This window comes from Perissodus microlepis, chromosome 14 (genome assembly GCF_051167445.1).
Source record: "Perissodus microlepis isolate ML-2025 ecotype Zambia chromosome 14, ASM5116744v1, whole genome shotgun sequence".
NCBI classification, from domain to species: domain Eukaryota; kingdom Metazoa; phylum Chordata; class Actinopteri; order Cichliformes; family Cichlidae; genus Perissodus; species Perissodus microlepis.
Genome location: NC_140474.1, coordinates 37379558 through 37403127, shown reverse-complemented (window position 1 = coordinate 37403127; position 23570 = coordinate 37379558). Strand labels below are relative to the sequence as shown.

Genomic DNA, 23570 nt, shown 5'->3' with positions numbered 1-23570 from the left:
CATTTTACATTAAAAAAATGCAGAAATTGAGTCTCAAGTGTCAGTTTTGGAAAATAAGCACGACTCTGACCAAACGTCAAAATATCCTGTTAAAAATCATGTTTTACAACGAATTTCCACTCTGCTGTTTGTTTTCTATAATTCAAGCGTTTCATGGCAAATCACAGGACGAGTGTTAGATGGACTCACGTGGAGGTGAGAGGCTCGGGACATCCAAGTGTGGAAACAGTGAAATACATCCAAATATGTGCCCGCAGGTTTAACACAGTGCGTGTTTGTTAGATACTCATTCTTTAAATGACTCTGCATGTAAAGAAAGCCACTAAAGTCAATCCTGATGAACTTACCTGATAACTGTGAGCAGAAACTGACATGATTCATTATTATTGGCTGACTCTAGCATTCAGCTCACTGAGAAAAATGTGTAGTTACAAATGTGATGTTTCTTTAAGAAGTGAAAATAAAAAGAAGACGACAGCTTTGAACGATCCATTAGTGCGTCACTTTATTCAAAGATTATTTCAATGAACACAAAAAAAATGTTCCTTTATTCCAAATTGATATTGTTTGATTTTCCCAAAAAATACATTATTATTTACAGCATCATCTTCCCTGTATGTGTGTGTGTGTGAAGCTATAGCTATGATCTGATTTCACCAACCATAGGATGAACTCTGGAGAAGGTACAGGCCCCGTGTACTCTCATACCATCTTCGCACTCACTAATCCTTCTGCAAAAGAAGCTTTATGTGTCCATAATCCGCCTCGTTATCACCGTCCAATATTAAACCAACAGCTATGTGGAAGTAACAAGTCCAGACACAACTCTCGGGGTGTTCAAAGTACTTCTTGGAAATGTGGTGAATCAGTAAGGATGGGGAGGCAGGATGAGGTAGAATGAACGGTGCTGCATGGACCGGTGGAACGTGAGGATTCTCCTGTGACCTATGTATCAAATTTAATAGTATATTTTTTGAGAATATTGTTACTGTTAGGTTGGAGGTACTGGTACACTGCATATATCACAGTTTTAGCCGTACCACTTAAAGATACTGTGTTGCATTGTGCTTAAACATTTTTTCAAAGTGTATAAAAATTCACCACGTGTGGTGTTGGACTGTTAACCATGTTGACATGTGACCAAAGATACTGGGGTACGTTAGCACTGATATCTTAAACACTGCACTGCTCACAAAACACTGCATGCTAGTGTTTGCATGCCAACAATTATACTGAAGTTTGAAGCAGAAAACTAGAAATCGCCCAACACAGTGAACAAGTTTCATATATGAATAAGAAACACCGTTAGCTAACACTAGCATATCTGTGTTAGCATTCTTCATTTCCCATAAATGTTAAAATGTTGGTACATTTCGTCAAAGAACAGAAAACAAGGACATTTCATTAAGACTTTATTTACATGTTTACATTACAGAGACATGTGAAGCATTAAAAAGCAGCTCCTACTGTCACAGATCACACGCATGTCCTGGTCAAACTATAAGCTATAAAACAAAGATGTCTACACAGCGTGTGGGCAGCTGGTTGTTATATGAGTCTCACGTTCATGAACTGTTCCCCGACATGTCCTGACCTGGTCTAAAAGGCTGCAAGAGAGAGAGAGACAAAGTCATTTAAAAGCTGTTACACAACGAAGCCCGAGCACAGCCTGTAAAACACAACCACTGAAACCAAGAATGTGCTGATTTTCCTCTAAAAGCAACAAAAAAACCAAAGAAACACTTATTGATATCTGCACACTTTTAATAAATCATGCAAACATTAATGTAGGTCCAGTCAGAAAAAGACTCATGTTTCACAACAATATAAAAATCTCTTATTTAAAGACATATGGACAGAGCTGAAAGAAGACTGACATCGTCCTCGTCAGCTGTCTTTTTTAATTTATTGTTTTTAAGGAGATCCTGTAACACGTCTCCGTAACTCACAGAAACAAAAACAACAGTAGGAGCTTTAATAGAGTATAAAAATACTTCCAAAGATGAAATAAAAACACGTTAGACGGCCGAATCTCACGCTTCACACAGAGCTTCTATTAATAAGTGTAAGAGTTGAAAGAATTGACAGTCACGTGAAATGACAGCAGTGAGGTTTTATTTAGACACATAGGACACATCAGAAGGAAGAGAAAAAGTTCTATATTTATTCAGAAGAAATTGAAGTATCTGTATGAACAAACGTGGCGTCCAGATTCACCACAGTCGGTTTGAAATAAACAAATAATTCCACAAACTGAGATAACACAGGAGGGTGAATCTAGGTTTACATCAGAATATAATATAAAACAACTTGTGACAAATAGTCTAAAAACAGCACAACTGGATCATCTGAAAATATCCAAAAACACACGTGTGTGTGGATTAATGGAGCACATTAACCAGTCAGAAAACTGGGTTTGGAGAAAAAATGGTGAATTGAGTCACACGAGACTGCTGGGCAGGTCGTAACAGGCTCTGTACAGTATGTCGAGCTGCAGTGCTGTTCAGTAGCTTGGCTTAAATCTGAGATGCAGCATATTTCAGTATCGTGTCGGTTATAGCGAGCGCCGGCTTTGTTAAATGATCTAACAGGAACTTCACACACGATACAAATTCTGCTCTTCGCTCCGTTTCCACTAGAAGCACATTGTGAAGGCTACAACAAAAGCATCACAGCCACCACAGATGAACAGAGCAGCATGAAGCTACAATACCAAGACAGTTCACTGAGACAGGAATTAGATGGAAGTTTATTGCACCTCAGACAGCTCCAGTATTGGGACAGAGTTTTAAGCTTTAAATCGCGCCTTCTATTTCACATTTAAGGTAATAGGCGCCAAAGAAGGCTCGCGGCTCTGAACGTTCTTCATGAACACACGTCAGAGGACACCTGTTCAGTTTGAACAGAAAGTCGAAGGTGCCTCCTCCAGGTCGGCGCACACGTGGATCCTGCAGATCCACATCCACTGCAGATCCTGCAGGATTTTCTGCTTTAAAAGGAAGAATGAAACGATTCAGTGTTTACAGCGTGACTGTTCAGTTTATCTTAATCAATAAAATGCTTCTGTACTGCATGTCCGTTCTGATACTTGTTAGTGTTTAGAAAATAAAAGCTTCTGCTTTAATAACATTCTGAAAAGATTTTCACATTATCGCTCAAACAGAAAGAGTTTTTACGACTTCTATCGACTCCAGCTTCAGAGGAAAGACTGAAATACAGGACAAGTCATTTTTACCGTTATAAACAAAGCTCATAATCACTGTTATGTTGTAACAGGAGGCTGCACTGATTCATAGAAGCAAAAGCCTCAAATTGTGTCACAGACTTGATCTCATCCAGATCCAGCTGATGCATCGCTCTCCCACCACCAAATATGTTTCTGATATCATCTCCCCGACCAATTGAAATAAATATGTTAACAAAAAGAAATGATGAGCACAGCTTTCTGGTTCGTGTGCTTCAGCATGTTTTCCTTTAAACGTACAAAAACCACCAAAAACACACGAAGATGATGATGATGCACAGGAGGGTTACACATTGACTCATCGGGGGATTTCCAGCCTTTCTTTAAATGCAAAGTGACCTGCAGCAGGACGGCACAGATGAGCTCTGCTGCCGCTCGTCACTACCTGGCTCTTTATTGGAGGAGCTTTTTAATGCACAGACGTACGCCTGCGTGTGTGTGTGACTGTTGACATACTGTGGGCGACTCTCAGATTAATGAGGTTCGTTAGTCTGTAGTCTGGTTAATCTGCTGCTGTAATGCGGCTGTGCGTAAAGCTCCTCTAAACTTGCCTCGTTCACACAGGCTTGCGCACCAACACACCCAGACAAACGACAAGTGATGCTGAAAATGCACCGGTCCATCCCACCAGCGCATTTCAAAGCCGCCCAGATGGCAGACAAAACAGCGTACAGTTTGGCAGTCGGTGCCCAGACCGGGCGAACAGAAATGAGAGAAACAATGAAAGCTCTGGACGTGCCCCAAATTCTAAATCTTTGGCCAAGCTGCAGAGCCGAGGAGAGCCTCAGCAATTCCAGCTACGCGGCGAGAAAATCGGCCCCAGGTGTGCAACAGTTAGAAAAAAACAAAAAAATGCCCTCTGCTGCTCTCAGATGCCGTGGGTAGCGAGCATTGGCCGGCACGAGAGGACCCACGTGGAGCTGCGACGCCATCTTGTTTCACCGACAGACTTGGAAGGGGCAGCGATCCCCTCTGCAGTATGGGGAACACACACACACATCACATTACAGACGTGTTGACAGATAGTGTAGGAAGCACACTGGTTATTGATGAATGAGCTTCTCCCGCCTGCAGCAGAGAGCGGCTGTGTGTCGAAGGGAGTGGCAGAAAAAAAGCTGCAGATTGGCGAGCGAGGCTGATGCAGAGGGAAACCATCCCCGCTGCCACAAAGAGGCTCATCACCAGCCGTCTGTCGCCTACGTCGATGCATTTTCACAGCGTGCCGATCGAGCTTTCTCACTTTTACTCTGAAATAAGCTGACTCGATTTTCATGAGAGGGTTTAGGCATAACCAACGGACCGTCCTCACAAACCCACACCAGGGTCGGCCTTCAGCAGTCCGTCTTAACGGAAAGTTCGTCCACATTAAACAGGATTACAATCAACTGTTGCCATTCCAGGCTGAATTTTGCAAGTCTGAAGACTAAAACTAGACTAGAGTAAATCCCAGGGATTGTGTGGTGCAGCAGCTTTGCAAGGCACACGTTATTCCAGACCACCACTCCAGACTCTGCTGTGGAAAAGCGTGCACAGAAACACATTTTGTATAAAGATCCTAACATAATCTGGGTGATGGAGCAGCTTATCGTAGCTGGTACGTGCCCAGCAGTCACACTGTAAGTGTCTGTCCTCCATGTCTGGCTCAGCTTTGGGGACACAGTGTACAGACAGTGTGCAGAGGAGCCGAACAATGGACGGCGCAAGCCTGCGGCTCCTTTGGAGCTTAGCGGCTAGGCGCTAACTTGCTCCAGGTTAGTGTGCGCTCACTGAGCTGAGCGAATCAAAAGCGATTTGGAGGCAGAGAGAATGTAGAAGAAGAGACGGGGCTCACAGAGGCGTTACATAAGACAGCAGGGTTCAAGCTACAGTCCATGTTGGTTCATCAACAACACGATGAAAGCTTCTTCTGATCGGAGGCAAAGCACTGAGAGGGTGAAGCTCAACACATTGGTACATTATACCACATAACTGTCAATGCAAGAAACACAAGTGAAGTGGAAACCGTTACACTGAAGCATTTACTAATGAAAATGAGTTCAGCATTAGGGTCACCACCATACTTCGACCCTGCTAATTACCTTGCTAAAATATGAAATGCACAAATCTAGCACTGAACTTTCTGCATGAAGGGAAGTATCCATGGAGATAACTTATCATCGATACCCTGCTACGCTCCAATAATGCCACAACACGGTGGAGTAGGAGTTCAGGCAGATATCGAAGAATCAGGTAGTCAAAGAGCTGCTGCTGTGCTGCAAACGGGTATCGCGAGAGCGATCTGCAGGGTGGCGTGGATGTGCAGATCTCACCCATTAACCAGCAGCTGGGTGAAAAATGAAGCTCGTGCAAAAAGAGCCACCACGTGCCCCTATGACCAGGTCAGCAGGTAGGATCCTCGTTACTATCGATGACAAAGTGTCGCAGCTAGACACCAGAGTCCAATCAGAATCGACTCAGCAGCTGCACCGTTCATTCATGGATCGCGGTCGGTGGTGGTATCATCGTAGTTTAGAAATGCCCCGGCGATGGCTGCTAGCCGCCTGCCAGTGTTTTCACGTGGTCACTTTTGCTTTGCGTTGGCACATGCGAATAAGCGTTAATGTTGGCGAGGGTTTGCTGAGGTCAAGCACATCATGTACAGAGCTGTCATAGTCACGCTCTCGACATCCCTCTGTGCTGCTCTCAAGTCACGGAAGCCGAGCAAGTATCCAGGCCTGCTGCAAAATCCAGGAAAAAAGCGCTGCAAGACTTATCACTGTGCACAAGACGAGACTGACACCATCGCCACGGCATTAGCACCATCCATCACAAGCTGCTCAGCAACACCTATTGGCTTTAGCAGGAACATGTATTGGTTTTAGCGAGCATTGTTAGCTTCAGTGCTGCACCTGAAGCTGTTTTTAAAAAATTAGTAACTAACAGTAAGTATTAGTCATTATTAGCCATTACAGCTCTGAGTGGGCCCTCTTTTTCAGACCACGTGACACGAAAACTCAAACACAGAATCCTGCGGAGATTCATCAACATGTTACTTTAGCGTAAAGCTTTTCTATGCGGTCCAACATGGTGCTTGTGGTCCATACTGCGAGAATCGAGCCTCAGCTGTGACAAGATGATCGCTTCCTGTCACCCCTCTGCACACCTTTAGCTCAGGCGGCCTCAGCTCTGTCACATGACTTCAATAAAGCGTGCACGATGCTACACTCCCATCAACTAAAGCCCAGATATTTGACCAGCTCTACTTGATTTCATGTGCTGTGAAGAAGCGAGGCGGCAAAGCGGGCAGACGGGAAGAGCGAAAACTCCAGGTAACAACATCATGCCGGGGTGTGAGTCAAGCTGTGAAGTGTGACATGGTTAACGCCTTAGCTCACTGCGCCATGCCCCCCCCCCCCCTTCGGTCGCCATTGTTGGAGGCAGGAAGGTGCGGGAGATAGCGCTGCCTGTGCATCTCTCTCAGCTCCCGAGAGCCTAACCCGTGGACATGAAAGCACAACGTCACAAGTTAGGGTCTCAGGGATGGAGAAAGACGCGTATCCTAATCGAACTCCTCTCCCTCGTTGCACAGCTGCTTTGAACCCTCTCGGAAATCATTCGTATTCCTGCGCGGGAATAACCTCCGTGTGCTGGACTTGCTTATAAGTCAAATGAGGACTCAGAGCGTCTCCTGCATACAGAGTGAGCTCTGCCTCGCACAGCCTCAGAGGCAATGCATTAGCTGCAAGCTCCACAGCCCCCTATGCATTCGTGAGCATACAACAAGTGCAAGCCTCAGCCAGACACAACACTGGCCAGCCCCCCTCCCTCAACTATCTCTCTCCCCCTCCCCCACCTCGGCTGAACAATACAGCACTTTGAAAAATGCCTCCTGCCATCAGGTACAGAGCCTGCTGCCGTACTGTATGTCCAAAGATCTGCAAAGGTCTGCTTCTGTCCTTTATTGACCATTATTTGCAGGAGATGCAAAAGACAAAAGCCCCGCGTGGATGCATCGGCTTCAGCATTGAAATTTGCGCCAGACCAGCGCAGCATCTCAGTCCATCTCACACGATGACTTGCATGCTCGTCCGACCGACATGCCTTTTGCCTGGTGCAACAAAAATCGTTTGGCGACCGCTCAGTGCTTACAAGTGCACATCCCTGTTCATCACAAGCTTCCCAATCCTCCCGAGAGGCTGCGCAGGGAAAAAGACAAGCCTGATGACAAAGCTCTACAGTTCCTTCGTGCTACCATGGTGGTCTAAAGCGTAGGAAACAGATGGGGAGCGGAGAGGAAGAGAATTTGTTGGTATCGACTCACCCTCCCCTTTGGATCCAGGATGCCCCAATCGCTCGCTGCTCTCCGAGCTCACTGCCTGCTCAGGGAGGGGAAGAAAGAGGAGACAGAGAGAAAGAAAGCTCAGATTTAAACTTACAGCACGCCAGCAAGGCTCCGGTAACGCTCAGAAAAAGAGATTTCCTTTCATTTTATTTGAAGAAAAAATGATGAGAGCGGTACAAAGCCGAGGCCGGTCAGTCCTGCTGGAGCTCAGGCGGAATAAATAGCGAGCGGCACGGAGACGAGAAAGATGAGGATGGGTGGTAGGACTGAGCCGGAATGAACCATGTGCACATTCCCTCTCCCTCTATCACTTTGCTCTTGCTGCTCTCTCTCTCTCACACACACACACACGCACACGCAGTCCGGTCAGGACAGTCGCTGAGACCGTTTCCAGGAAAACAAAGCACTGCAAGGATGCAATAGTTAAGGTTAGGTAAGACAGGTAGGCGAGGAGGGAAAGAGAGGCAGCGAGAGAAGGAGGTAAAAGAAGAGAGCTGAGCCTCAGAATCAGCGCTCGCAGCCAGTGAAGCATGCCAGCTTCTGCCTCACCGATGTGAGGAGGGGCAAGAAAGGGGCGGGGGGGGGGGCGCGCACACACACACACACACACACACACACACACACACACACAGCCTCTACTTACTTTGTATCCAAACCTGCAGGTCTCGGGCGCAGGTTGGTGACAAAGGGGGAGGACGTGCACGCACACCCAAGTTAAAGGACAAAACCAATGTGCCTGCTGATCTCTTGTCTCGCTCCGCTTTCTCTTTCCAATCACATGCAGAGGTGGAAAGGAGGGAAGACAGGAGAAAAAGAAAAAGCATACCTCCCTCTCCCTTCTCTTCCTTCCCAGAGAGTCTCCCTCAGTCTTTTTCTTTCTCCTGCCCGTGCTGATCGAAGGAGAACGAGAAGAGAGGGAGAGATCATCCATTAATTTGCCTCACAGCTGTAATCGCTTACAGCCAGAGGCCCACTTTTCCTCTGTATCAGACAGGGTGGGGGTGGGGGGTGGGGGGGTTAGGGGCAGGAGAAAGTCGTCCTTTTCTCCTTTTTTTCTCCCACCTCGCTGTTGTCCATTTTCCAAACAGAAAACAAATCCACTCTTTTGCTGGCATGCAAAGAAAAACCAACAAAAATCCACTTTTCCAGTCTTTCTGTCTGCTGTCTTATTCTGCGCCTCACACCAGCCGACCTCTTTCACACTATCCTCTCAGAGAGAGAGAGAGGGGCCATAGAAACATTGCTACATGATGTGCTTTGGCTTATACAGGCTACATTTAATCTCCACTGGCTCCCCCAGGCTTTGGTATGGAGAGAGAGGGAGAGAGAGTGAGAGGGAGGGAGGAGGGAGGGAGAAAAAGAGGAGAGATGATGGGGGGAGGGACAGATGGAGCGAAACGAAGGAGAGCAGCGACCTACAACTGGCTGCAGGCTCAAATCAGCGACGGGGCCCGAAGAGGCTGGGAAGGAGAGAGGAAAAAAAGGAAGAAAAGAAAAATCCCCGAGACCACACTGCCCTCTTGCTTTCCTTCTGCGAGCGATCGACCGCCTGCGTCTGCAGCCCGGCTAATCTCCCGTCCGGCGGATGGCACGTCGTGCTGCTTCTCAATGCAGCTGCAGTAGAAAACCGAGCATCTGGATCTGCAGCACGATCCACCTCTGTAAGCCGGCCGTTGTGAAAAATAATCATGCTACATATTTTACAGTCTCCCCGTTGACACGTTCGCGTACGTGCGCACGCGCAACACACACACACAATGCAGCAATCCTCATTTATCACCTGCTTTGTGTCCAGATAGAGCCAGTCTTCTGTCAGGTGCTAATATTAGCCTGCTTTGATGGTGAGAGCCTGCAGCAGGCAGACAAAGGCGCACACGCATGCACGCTGAGGCAGGCTCAAATACAAGTATGGTTAAACTTCACACGCGTGTGGATAAATGTGCAAAAGGCAAAATAATAAACCACCTGGCTAATGAAACTTTGCATCCAGCTCAGGTGCCACCGATTTACCCATCCCATTCCGCTCTCTCCAAGTATTTATTATCTGCTGGTAACGGCCAGGAATCTGCACCCGGCCAGCCAAGCGGTACGTCAAGAGAGACCCAGATCTGTCACGCTGTAGCCCACGCGCACGACAAGAAAGCAGCAGGACTGCAAACAAACCTGCAGCAGCAGGTCTGCAGAGCCTGAAACAAACACGGCCGCTGGGCGGGGCGACGACGGGCACGACGCGCTCCCGGCCGGAGAGCTTGACTGACACCTGTCACATCGGACCATCGCAGCTGAGGTCGGGAGGTCGTTGCTATGGCAACGGGGATGGCAAAAAGAAAGGTTCAGGAAGAGGACGTCTGACCTGTGCTGATTTCTGTGAAAATCATCAATGTTCAACTGGAAACAGTGCATAAACATTTTGCAGTAATTAGCACCGTCAGGAGATTTTTCTGAGTGATGTCAGTAACCTGATGGCGTACTGACCCAGAGCAAAGCTGGCCGAGAGTCGTTCTGCAGCAAAGGCAGATGCAAACATTAAACGTTGTGTGAAATGTTCCTAAACTACTCACCAACTCAGTAAAGATGTGAGATAACATTACGCACAGGAAAATGCTGAAAACCAATAATGAACGTGCTCATGAGCAGAACTCAGCAGTGAACACAGCTCACTCAGAAACCATCCACAAATGCAAGTTTGAAATCTCTCATGCATAGAAAACACATAAATAAATATGATTCAGAAATGGAAGCACTTTATTTACTGAAAAACTCCCTGTGGTCTCACTAATTACAACATCTTTGGAAATTACAGATGCTGCATTCTGTGGCCAGTGAGCCAGCTCATCACTGCAGGCTCACGTGTGAAGGCACCGCACATGCTCAATGACGTACACAGTCCGTGGAGCGATACATCTGCAGCGTTTCTTTGTCACTGAAGGTCTTGCTCATTTCAGCAAGACAGTGCCAAAGCACACTCTGTACGCAAATTTAGCCTTGAAATGATTAAAGGACCCACAATCGATCTTGTTTTCATTTCACAGAGCATACAAGCTTTTGTAGAAACTGAGTTTTCGTGATTTTAATCTTGATTTTATTTTTTATTTTTACCAAACCTGATAACAAATAAAGGCTTGACTAGAACTGTCATGGTCTGGGTCTGATGACCCAGAGCTCATGTATTTCTTGTATATGTTTTTCCGTATGTTATGTTTTGGTGGTTTTCTCTCCCTTTTTTGTCCTTTCTCCCTGTGTGCTCCCGGATGTTTTGGGGTCGCTGAGGGGACTGCGACCCGGAAGTGTTCCCGCACTGGGGACTGCCGCACCTGCCGCCCATTAGCTCTCACCAGCTGCAGCTGATAGCTTCATGAGGGGCATCTTATTTAAGAAGGTGGCGGAGCCCCAGTCGGCGCGGGATTATACTAAGTCGAACCTGTTAAGTACCTCCGTAGATTAGTGTGTCGAGATCGGCTTCACTACTAAAGGCTGCCTGCTGAACTGTGTATGTTTTTGTGTCACCAGGAGTCGGGAGTCAGGAACGTCGTCACGAGGGGAAATCACGGAGTGGAATCGGGTTTTTGGAGTTGTCACCTTTTCACTGCTATGGACACGTGCACTGTGTGGGATTCTTAGAGGAATCGCCACAGGAGTCACAGTGCTTGAATTGTATATAGTTGTCGTTTCTGTCCACTCACCATAAATAAATCCACTGTCCTTCACTAGAGTCTCGCGTTTGGGCCCTACTTTCTCTTCAACGCCACGGTCTGCCGTCGCAGCCCGTGACAAGAACAGGTCAACTAAAAAGGTGCACATATACTCTTGACTTCTTAAATGTATTTTTAAAAGTGTCAAATTCTGCAAAAAATAGATGGAAAACGTAAATAAAACTTTCTCCTGGGACTGCCCACAGATGTATGCACACATGGTCAATGTAAAAGCACACATGCATTTGTACAAATGAAATTATTGCAGTCTTCTAACCTGAGGTGGCTCCTTCACAGGGTTAACCAACAGGGGGCAGCCTTATGCTCCTCTGCTGTAAACATATGCACTTGTAGACGAGTGCCAGGCCTCAGTATATAACATATGAAGGCCAGTGCGCTCATGTTACTGCTGCTGAAGAGGGAGTGTTGGACGCTGTAAATCCAGCAGGTTCACTGCTGCCAGCAGCAAAGCAGAAGAGGCAAAACGTCAGCTAGGGTTAGAAGACAGCCGCAGAGGGAAGAGCTGCTCGGTTTGCATTCAGGATTAGAGTTCAAATATTCCTCTTTTGACTTCTTTGCAGATCCACTCCAAGGCTGGAGAAGCCAGCCCAGAACCATGAAAATATCTGTTTTGCTGTGCAGTAATCATTTCAATCAGTTTATTTCCTGTTCCTCCCTGACTGTCACAATATTTCACATGTCACACAGAATGACAGCAGCAGTCTGCATCTGCCGATTGGAAATATTGTGACAATAATTGTCGAGGCTGACAGCAGACGTTACTGATGGCGAGCGGACTGGGACGCTACAGTGGCGGGCTCCCGTTTGAATCCCGTGCTTTTCTCCCCTTCGTATCCATCACCGCACAAACAGCAAGACCGAAGCAGCCGGCCTCCTTCCACGCAGTCATCAGCACTAATGAGGTTATCGCCGTTGCCTCGGAACGGAAACCCGGTGACGCTTCGGTGCACGTCAGTCCTATCGGCCACGCAACAATGCAGCGTTTCTGATCTCACAGGCCAACGCTGCTGCCTTCACATCAAACATAGAGTACAGATCTCCGCTGCCAGCTGGCACACAAACAGAGCTGGAGTCGGAAGTACGCAAAAAAATACAGGAAGAGATATTCACACGTCGGCTGTGGACATCCGATACACTGCAGCACAAGCAAAACATGTCAGAAAATTACTGGCAACAATTTTGGGAATAAATGAAGAAAATGTTTCTCAGTTTTTACTACTGAACACTTTCTGTGACTTTTGGATAGTTGGCGAGACAAAATAAGAAAATAAGAAGTTTATTGAACCCAAAAGAAACATCAATGAAACCAGAAAGAGGCATTTCAAAATATTTTCCACAAAGGTCCAGATTTAATGTGTCACAATATTAAAATGCAAACGGGTATCTGACCCCGAACAGGCCACAGACCAACTCGTGATGTGCAAACACACACACACACACACACACGCACACTAACAGGCCAAAAAGTGTCGGGAAATGTTATTGACCACGTTGAGTGTGCGGTATCTCGATTTAGCACGCCGTTAAATAATAACAGTGGACTATATTGATCCAGCTGTGCAGAGTGCCGTGCATACCTCAGGGAAAGCTAGGAGGTTGTACAGTTATCTCCCGGGGTGTAATTCTCAACTATACAACCTACTACCTCAACCTGGGAGCAAGCAGACCTGGCCAACAGGGCTCAATGGCGACAAACATGTGAAGCAGGAAAAGGAAGCTGCTCGTGGGCTCAAACAGTCGTATCTTATTTGTTCGTGACATCACTCCATCCCATCTGTCTTGGCAGTGCAACTCTGTATCTTAGATACGGTCTCTATATACAAAGCAGATAAACATGCCTTACTCCACAGCTTCTCCAAACCCCTGTCTTCTCATTGACCCTCACACACACACACACACACACACACACACACACACACACACACACACACACACACACACACACCTCTGCCCAAATGCTGACCAGATTTTTAAAGTCGCCTTGGAGTCAGAAATGTTGCACTTCTCGCTGCGTTTGGCCATTCGAGCTTTCCTACGCAGAGAGAGGAACGTGCACACCTGACACTACAGTATATACACAACAGTGACATCAATGTCACAGCTGCTAAAGGTCTCCAACATGAGACCTGAATCCATCAGTGCACACACACACACACACACACACACAAAATGGCCAAAGAAAAGCACTGACCAACAAACCCATAATCTGACTGGTCACATCTGCAGATGTCCAAATGACCTCGATTACATCAACAGTGACAAAAGAAATCTCGAAAAGGCATCGTCCATGATTTTACACACAGCTGAAAACGATTACTGTATGGAACTACAGAAAAATATTTACACATTTCTTCAAATTACTAATGTATATTTCTGTAAAATCGGATGCAGAGAAACAGTCTGTTATTTAAAGGGTTTCTTGTGAGCTAATTTGGAATTTTTATGGTTAAAAACATCAAATTTAAATCAGTTCTTGAAGCAGTATTTTACATTTTTCTGGAGGGGGGGATAAGAAATTAAAAATGCTTCCTGCTGCTTTTTTTTTTAACTGTCAGCATATGAGAAGTAATGGCCATTTGTGAGAAAACATGCATTACCAACTGTCATCTGTATGCATTCTCTAATTGGGCCAGCGTCTTCTTCATTAACACCAGGAAGGCCACACCGCAGCTAATTGACTGCTGACTGAAGAAACCTGCTGAGTTTTCTGCAAGCTAACATTTGAAATGCACACAAGCTGTAATTACATTTTTGCTTTTAATTGACTCCTTGTTGGCTTACTGTTAACCTCTCAAAGTCCCATTTCTTCTTCTACAAAGAAACCATTTCAGCTCGGAGGACGTGTGAGGAGTTTTGTCGCACAGTTAAACGGTGATTCGATGTATTTAGAGTAAGAAGTTAGAGTTCAGCTACAATTCAACCCCGGGACTGTGTCTGTGACACAAACAGTTAAAGCTTTTGGGAGCCCGTGCACAGCCCCCGCCGTTTGCCGCTGATCCTGCTTGGGGTGGTTGGAGCTGCACAGACGCAGACCTGTAGATACAAGCTTGTGGTGTCACTTAACACAAGTTCGGATCTACGGGTTTGGGGCTGCGAGCAGATGACTTCGGGAATCCATCAGCGTGGCGACACGGAACAAATGAGCAGCTTTAATTATGGAAATCTTTTAGACTTATGGCAAACGTATTTGTCTGCGTGTGTGCAACAAGTCCGACTGTTTCCCCGAGCAGCAGGAATCAGCTCGAAAGGCAGCAAAGAAAAGAAAAGCTCGATTCCACCAATTAACACGACTCATAGCTCCAAGTGTGATACTCTCTGAGCCCAATATTCAGCTTCAGCCTGGAAAAATGATTCACGAGTGAGCAAAGTTTAGCCTTTAACAGAATACATTTAATCGCTGTGTTTAATGCAAAAAAAAAAAAAAAAATCCACATTGAAAAAAAAGAACTGAAATAATAATTATAAATAATTTTCCCACAAAAACAATCATAAAACCTTTATTTATGCCTCAGCACACACTGCAGTCACTCACTGTAGGCCCACAATGCACTGCATCACAGCAAGATACTTGAACCTCATATTATGCGCCTGCAGTAGTTACGCCGGCTCCTCTGTCCCACTCTGACAAAGTCGTTTCACTGAGCGATGGCTGGAAAAATTCACGCATGTGGCTGCTAACAGAAAATGTTCTAAACAGCAGGAAAAATGCTCTCTTCAAAAAATCAGTCAATGCCAGCTTGAATTTCTGAATTAGTTCAAACTAATACAATTAAAGACAAAAGTTCTTAAGAAATGCTATTAAAGAGGTTTTAATAACTGAATACAGAATTGCGGCACAGATATTTATTATTTGACATTTGCTGGAATTACAAAAACAATAATGACAAAATATTTACAATTTTGATTTCTGGGAAAGAAAAAAAAAAGTACAGCTTTTAATTTTGCAAATGTTTTCCAGCAAATTCACAGCATAAACATGTGATTGCAGGTAAAACCCAGCGATGCACTTTAAGATGACGCGGAGCCCACATTTGAACACATTCTTGTCTAATGTTGTCGTTCTGCAGCACAAACACCAACAGAAGAAAACAGAATGAGTTTTAACTTTCAGACATTTAAACTTCCTTCTCCTTCTTTTCCCTCGGCCTGAATTTAAATGTGATGTCTGACTTTGAAGCTGTTGCCAAGTTGCTTAAAGTATGTCAGTGGGTCTCTGCCAGCGAGCTGAAAGACACCTTGAGATTGGCCGAACAAAGAGGTCGGCGGGGGCCGCAGCACCCTGCCAGCCAACGCTGCCGCACCGGCGTGCGTGTGCGTGCGTGCCAGAGACAAACTAAAACGAGCAAAAGGCCACCACCTGCATTGTTCGGCAATGAACAACAGCAGTGGCAGCCAAACCCAGCGGTGCTATACGCCCAGTCTACCCAGCAACAGAGGTGGTGTGTGTGTGTGTGTGTGTGTGTGTGTGTGTAAGAAAGGAAAGGGGGCAGGGGGGTCAACAGAGGTGAAGGAGTGAGAGGTGAGGAAGTGGCATGTCGTTAGCACTTTGTAATATCATGCAGCGTAAACAGATATTCCTCGCGGGCCAACAGGTAGCATTAGGCCCGTTTCACCACAGCAAACAGCAAACGGTAAACACGACAGGAAAAATCTGCAACCACACTGCTCAACATTACCAGCCTGAAAGCAAAGAAAGGGAAAAAAAGGTCCGAGGACACTGGTAGCACGATGACTTACCGATTTGCCTTTACGTTTAGTTTCCAAATGTTTCTTTTCTCTACTCTGCAGGGCCTACGGTGCTTTGGCAGAAGGTACGGGCAATCATTTCCACTGTGGCCCATCGAAAAGAAGAACAAAAAAAGGCTCAAACATGCAACTACAGTAGCACGAGCACCCTGAAAGGCAGCTCGAGAAGAGGGTAAAGAAAGAGTGAGACAAAAGAAAAAAGGCAAAGGGAAGAGAAACTAGTGAAGGGGGAGAGAAGGAGGGAGAAGGAGAAAAGTGAGCGATAAGAGAGAAAACCCAGTTTTTCTTTTTGGTGTTTTTACAATTTTGCTTTAGCGCGCGGCAGCAATAAGAACTATACGTAAGCGAGAAGCCTGTTAATTCTACAAACTGCCTCCCTGCACTACGAGCAAATGACAAGCAGCATCTGTTTGTAACACGGCCAAGATCCCAGCCCTACGAAAAAGAAATTAAAGTGAAAAAAAGGTTTGATTTTCCTCTTTTTCAGTCTTTATCTGCAAAACTCTCCTCCTCTCTTTGACTCCCTCCCTCGCTCAGCTGAATAAGGCAAAACAGAAAAGAGAAAGGGGAGTGTGGAAAAGCAGCGAAAGGAAAATGCAGCCATGAAGCCGTCCTCCTGTCACCCCTGAACCTCTCCCCCTCTCCCTTTTTCCCCTCCTCTTCCTTGCACAGTCCTTCCTCCTCTTCTCCTTCCTCTGCATTTAAAAAGCAGGGAGGACAGGAGAGTCCAGGTACAGCTACTACTCACTCAGTCCTTCTCTTCCCAAAATGCCCTACTACTCCGACACAAACACTTGGAGACGCACACACGCACACACACAAACACACACACACACTCGTATCCTCGTCTCCCAGAGCGTCACACACAGCCAGAAGCAGACTAACTTGCATGCACGTACACACTCGTGCGTGCACTAACGAGTGCATATACAGAAACACACACATGCACGCACACATTTCTTGGAAAGCTTCCCCGCACCAAAAACAAATACCAATCTTTAGTTAGCCTCAGCTGCGAACAGAAAAGAAGGAGTCATTTCGGGACTTGGCTCTGGTTTACCGAGGCACAGATACAGACCATTTCTCCATATGCCTGCCTTTCACAGCTCGGGAGCAGCTCCAGATTTCACTGTATCATAATACTGCAAAAAATGTCCTCTGTCACTGATATCTTTTGATAACATGCAGCTCCAGTAATAAGACCGTGAGAGTGGCCGGCACTGGGCGAACACCGGGAACAGGGGCTTGTTTGGCACGGTTTTAGTCTCAGAACGATCAGGTGCAGAGGTGCAGCTCTGTAAATGCTGGTGACAGCACATACACTCTGGTCCATCATAGGACATGAGTGGTTAGCAGTTGAATCGATACGGCACTCAGATAGTTTTGAAATACGCACTCCCAACTGACAGAGGGCTGCAAGTTTGGGCTTTTTCACACAAATTAAATTCAGGTAGAAGATGCAGATATCTTCAAGAATTCAACTGTAACAGTATCAGCTCCTTGAGACCCACTGAAAGCTTACTTTGTCCCTGGTACTCTTTGGTGTTACAGACTGGCTGTTTTGGCAAACAGCCGTGTGCTGCACGCTGACATCACATCACAGGAATTCTGGGTATTCAAGTGTAAGAAATAGATTGTCCGAAAATAACGCATGTGTGGATCTGATTACACAGTTTGTGGGCAGAGGCTCAAGCACTCGACTACGCCAAACCTTTACCAATCCGCAGCCATATTTGATTTTACCGTAGATTTCACCCTGAAATAAGTTTGGTCTATTTTAGCGTTTTTCTGTGTTGTGCCTTCAGTTGATGGTTTTTTTTCACTTGTCATTCTGCAAACAGCGCTAGTTTGTGCCACAAGGGGTCAACATTTAGTCATTTCGCACTAGTTTTTCTGAAACTAGGAATTACTTCCTGTCTTTAGAAAAAACAAACACATTTTATTCATAAGAGGCTGTATCCCAATTCAGGGTCTGCAGCCTTAAAGGCCGCATTTTAAGGCCGATTACGTCACAGCGACGCGACGAAGGCTGTCCCAATTCGAAGGCTGCTCGAAATGCGGCCCTCAAATGCGTCCTTCATGTCCCTGAATTTCAAGGATGTGGCGGTGTAGACTTCGTGGCCCAACATATCCCAGAATGCATAGCGCGGCGGTGGGTGTGGATAATTTTGCCGAAAAAAAACGGCGGATGAGGGGCGCCCGAAGAGTAAACTTTAAGTAAGTACTGAATATGATGTCACTTATTTATGTGCAAATGTTTAATAACGAAGAACATTAAAACATTCCTGTTGGCCACATGTCGGCAAAGTTATGTGACATTAGTGACGTTTGTACTAACTTGGTTTTACAGCCTTTACTTTAAAATATACGCCGTTCAATAGCTGAGCTTAATCTTACAGAGAATGATCAAAGCTCATGTAGAAACAAACAAACAAATGAACAAATGATTTTCTCCTTCATTTCTGTCAAACAAAGCTGTATGACACGTTTCCAGCTGTTAGTATCATGGTTGCTAGGCAACCTGGGCAGCGCAACGGAGGCTAGACCGTCCCATCTCACAAGCCTCGCACTTCCGGCCTTAGCGGTCTTTAAGTACGCGGCCCTTGAGGATCGTTGAGGCTGCGTACTTTAAGGCTGCAGACCCTGAATTGAGATACAGCCAGAGTCTGTCGTTTCAAGTTCCTTTATATTGTAAAAGCCTAAAGTAATAGAGAGAAAACCCCAACAATCAAACTACCCCTTTTGAGCAAGCACTTGGTGACAGTGGGAAGGAAAAACTCTCTTTTAAAGGGAAGAGGTCACCTGGTATTCCCTCCCAGGAAGTCTCCCATCCACGTAATAACCTGCCATACACGGCTAAGCTTCCAACATTAGACAGGACTGAAAAACACTGAAAAAAGGTGGCCACACCGTAGGAAAGTGTTGTCCCACTTTTTCAAACTTTTATTGCTTAAAATGTGACCATATGGACTTTACATGAGGACCACGAAGACTGAAGGTAAAATTGTAGCTGTTTTTTATCAACTCTGTGTACCAACCAGCTTCCTGTTAAGGTACCTGGCACTCAGATGTTAGCAGCAAATCCAGCAAGTCACGTTTAAAGTCGAAGCCAGTGCAAATCAGCACATTGCCCAGTAACGTCTCCATAGTTTATCCCCGGTCAGTTACATGCCAAGAGCACCCCATAAGCCTCGCCGGTAGTCTGGTTACAACCAATCAAAGTCCCTAAAGACTTTACAAATTCTCCCACGGCCTGTTCAGGTACTCTTTACAGGTTATTCAGTGTTGTCTGCTTCACATGTGAGTGGTGTGTCACAGGTGTGTACTCTATAATGCTGCTCTGTCTTTATGGACATTTTCAACAAAATCTTCCATGAGCTTATACATGTAGTCAAACCTACACTCACATTTGTAGTTGAATTTTTGGGAAATCATTAAACTGGTGAAGCTTGTAGCCATTGATACTTTAAAAAAGAAGAACATTTACACTAGATTATATACATTAATACTTTCTGGCAGTCCACAACTGATTTAAAGTTATGCTGGAGGGAAAGAAAATCTAATTTCCACAGAAAGAGACTGCCTCAGTGAACACAATGTGCCTGTATTAGCATGGCTAATTTGCAAGCACAACTTTACATCATTTTAACTTTCAGTTCTGACCAGACAATGAACGGTGGAAGATAAAATGTTCCTAGCTTATGTTTTACCTGATACCTCAGTAAGTTCGTTACACAGAAGGAAACACTGTGAAGCTTTAAAATAAGCAGAGTTGACACTGTGGATATTCACTAACACGTGTTCCCATGGTCAGCTGCAATCGTTTCGTTGGGGAAGGTGTGACCCAGCAGCTACTTTTTTCCTTTTTAAAATGTAGCTAAATCTTCATACGGGGCTGCTAAATTTCCTAAACAGTTTCCCAACGTACCCATTTCAGACCAGCGTTAAAGCCCAGCCCAGACAGGACAACAAACAAGCCAAGAACACGAGGAGTGAACCAGCTTGTTGTGCACTTCTGCCCTCTGAGTGAGCCTCGACCGATTTGTCAGTTTCTGCTCTTATGACCTGCCGTCCGTCCTTCAGTGGCCTCGACTTACCAACTTCAGTCCAATCTCTAGCATACAGATAACTAGCATGAAGTTTCCTTCAGGGAACAAAAGCAAATATACCCTTTCAACTCAAAGTAGATCTGCAATAATCTTGCTATAATGAAATTTGACTGTGTCGAGTTCATAAGATGTGTTTGCTGCAGTCCTGGTAATCCTTTCAAATTGCTTTTCATGCAGAAATGAAAGTTGTACGGTGCCATTTCATAGATCGTGGATTATGGGTTCTGCCTGAAACGCACCTGATGAACACAGGCGCGAGTCTCAGTGCCCTGGACTTTGAGCACGGCTGACTGTAGCAGCTCTGCGCACACTTCAAGGTGAAGCGTTTTCACTTACACAGCTGCTAATAGCTTCGATTCCATGCTATTAGGATTCTGTAAGTACGCCGTTTTACATCTTTGTTCAACTTTACTGGCGCTTTCCTTCATGCAACACGAGCGGAGAATATCGCCTTTTCCAAAATTCTGCGTCTGTACCCCTTCCATCTTCTCTCCTCTCTTCTCCCTTCGTCTGATATTCTGCTCACGCACAACTGCGGCAGCCCTCCTCCAATCGCTGGCATTAATCCACACCTCAGACCCCCCAGACACACTGTCTGCTCTCCCACAATGCACCTCAGCTCCAAAACTTTCCCAGACACATTTGGCCTTCTCTCTATCACTTACCTCTCCCTCCCTCTTCAACCCCTTTTCTTTCACTCGGTCTCCCTGTGGCTCTTCATCGTCCAGTTTCATTCGCTCTGCCTCTTTCTTTCTCAAACTCTCTAAATTTCCCCTTTCTTTCCATCTATTCAGCCGCAGCCTGTCTGACAAAAGTATCTCCTAATCTTCCCCAGAGTCCGTTTGACATGAAATGGCGGCACCGCAACGGTCCGACACTGGCCGTCCTCGCACTCGAGTAGAAGTCGTCCACCTCGCTTGGTTTTTCAAGTTTTAGATTTCACATTTGAAAAGCATTTTAATGTGACGGACGTTGAGCAGACTGACGGAAAAGTGCCAGGTCCCATTTCAATGAGTTAGACCAAGACAAAATGAAGACAACAGCAATGAGTTTGTCAGAATCTATGAAAGGTTTACGGTTATGACCACTTTTATGATTCCCCATAAAGAGAAAAAATTTGGCAGAAGTTCTACCAAAAACAGATCCAACACAAAGGACACATCAACAACCAGAACACGATGGAGCCAAAACATCTCTCCAAACTAAACAGAGGAATCCCTTTCTGAAATAAGCGGAGTTCATGCGACTCTCTCAGAACAACATTTTTCATAGTTTTGATTTTCTGGCATTTTTTCAGTTAGTTTCCTCTTTCTGCTCTTCAAACCGACCAATCCCACCTGCCGGATCACCTGGTCTTCCCGTCTGCTCACCTGCTTCCACTCTGCAACTCAACCCTGTGGTATAACCCAGGATGTCTTCATGCCTTTGCTCCTTTTATTAAACCTTTGCTTGTACTTTGAATTCGGTCCTTTTTGCGTTTTATAAATTAAGCTCGTGTGTTGCTTTTTACAGCCTGCCTTTTGTGTTGCTCTCTTGGGACCGATGAATGGAATTCCTATAAACTGACAATAGACTACAATGTTATTCACCAATGTGCTGAATGCCCCATTTTACATTTGTTTAGCGGCGGACTTGTGTTGGTGAAGAGAGGACGAATGTACAGGGATTTATTGGAAAGCCAGAAATCAGACATAGCAAAAATGCAGCTGTATGATAAAGATACAGAAACATTTATTTAAGAGATGTGAGTCAAAGTGTCTCCTGAGGGCCACCAGGAATGAACTAATCAACTGTTTTCCAAATCCTTAGTGGGATGCCAAGCTCCTTAACACTCTTGCACTGCACGGTCACTAATTTACTAATTACTCACTCATTTTTTCTTTGGCACTCAGTAAAGAAAGACCCCTCTGCATTACTCAGCATCTGTTGGCTTGGCCTGGTGGTCTCCCCTCTGATGGTGTTTACTTCATACGGTTTTAACGTTTGTGTGATCTCGTTTGGCTCCGGTCTTGGGAATCTCGTTTCTTGCACTGGGAAGACAAAGCTAAGAGGATTGAAACTGAAGCTGCAGGCAGACATGATGGGAAGTGTAGATAGAAACTGGAATGAGTCAGTCCTCCTGGGAGACAGAGATTCATCCAAGACGCAACTAATAATGAATTAAGTGAATTTTATTGTGATGAGATTAGGACGGGGCATTCTGACCTCACCTTCACCCAACATGGCCATAAAATATTTAAAAAGCAAATGATGGATAATGCAAAATGTTACATTTCTGGCATCTGGTTTCATAAAGTCGTATAACTGAATTTGCACTCAAAGATTAAGACTGTCATCTTTTATAAAAAAAAGGACTTCTTTGTTTTCCTGGAAGAAGATGAGAAAAAAAAGCTTGCTCTGGCTATCTGCCCAATCTGTCTTTGGCCCAGAAATTGCCAACCAGAGCATCCCTATCAACAATACAGCTGCGTCAGTGTTAAATGATATAGTCTGCTCTGGGGTGACGAGGAAAAAGGAGTTTTTAAGAGGAAGAAAAATCTCTCCTGCACACAGATAGGTATTCACAAAAGCACGATTCGGTACCGCACTTTGCACTAAGATATAATGTAATGCAAACAAGCCGGATCACATGTGTCATGTTCGAGGTGGATGATGACTTGAGGACATCTGTGTCTATGCAGCCTTTGTATATCAGCAAACAAATTCATGGGTCTAACCCTCCCGCACAGGCTTTGTTTGCCTTTCTTGCCGTCCTTTTGTTTCCTTCATCGTACCAAACGCTCCCTCGTTCTCTCCTCCTCCTCCTCCACCCGCCCCCTTCCGCACAATCATTTCCCCCTCTCTCCATCGCTCTGCCTGCCCTGCAAACATACTCCACCCCCCTCTCTTCTGTTTGTGTCCTCATCTGACCCTTCTGGGCCTGGATCCCTGCCAGTGCCCATTCGGATCGGGCACAGCTGGTGCTGCCGCTGAAAGCTGAGCGCCGTTACCGCCACTGTGTATTGTCTGACAGACATCTTCATAATGCTTATAGCCCTGCTTCGCTCATTTTCACGGTCTCAGTGCATTCGTTGTACATATTTCTGTGTTACATTCCACATAATGATCCCATCCTTTCGAGGGTGAGCTATCTAATTGGATCTGCTATTCCTGAGGAAATGTGACGAATTAAAAAAGAAAAAGAAAACACAGTGAGAGTGAAATAAACACAAATGTGTCTGCCATTGCAAAAAAGGACAATACAAAGACAAGATGAGGAGAAGGGGCATTCGCACTCCTCTCGCTTCAATCGGTTGTCATGAGTCGGTAAAGACCAGGAAGTTGAGGGCGTGCGCCTGCGGCTGATTGGACGGCTCGCTTGGTGCTGATAAGCTCAGTGAAAGCAAAGGACTAAAATCAATGTGTGCTGTGCGGACGAAACCGCAAACAAGCTCAGA

General features: G+C 45.5%; 2 long non-coding RNA genes across 2 annotated transcripts in view; one reads left to right on the top strand and one right to left on the bottom strand.

Annotated features, from left to right (window-relative positions):
* Positions 1 to 479: 479 nt before the first annotated feature.
* LOC146374380 (uncharacterized) overlaps positions 480 to 23570 on the bottom strand; it is a 108333-nt gene continuing 85242 nt past the window's right edge. Inside the window, exon 4 of the long non-coding RNA XR_014802292.1 lies at positions 480 to 1607. This is a non-coding gene — a long non-coding RNA (uncharacterized LOC146374380). The remainder of the gene's footprint in view (positions 1608 to 23570) is intronic.
* On the top strand, positions 8599 to 11277 carry LOC146374381 (uncharacterized). The gene is made up of 2 exons (XR_014802293.1): positions 8599 to 10988; positions 11076 to 11277. It is a non-coding gene; the product is annotated as an uncharacterized LOC146374381 (long non-coding RNA).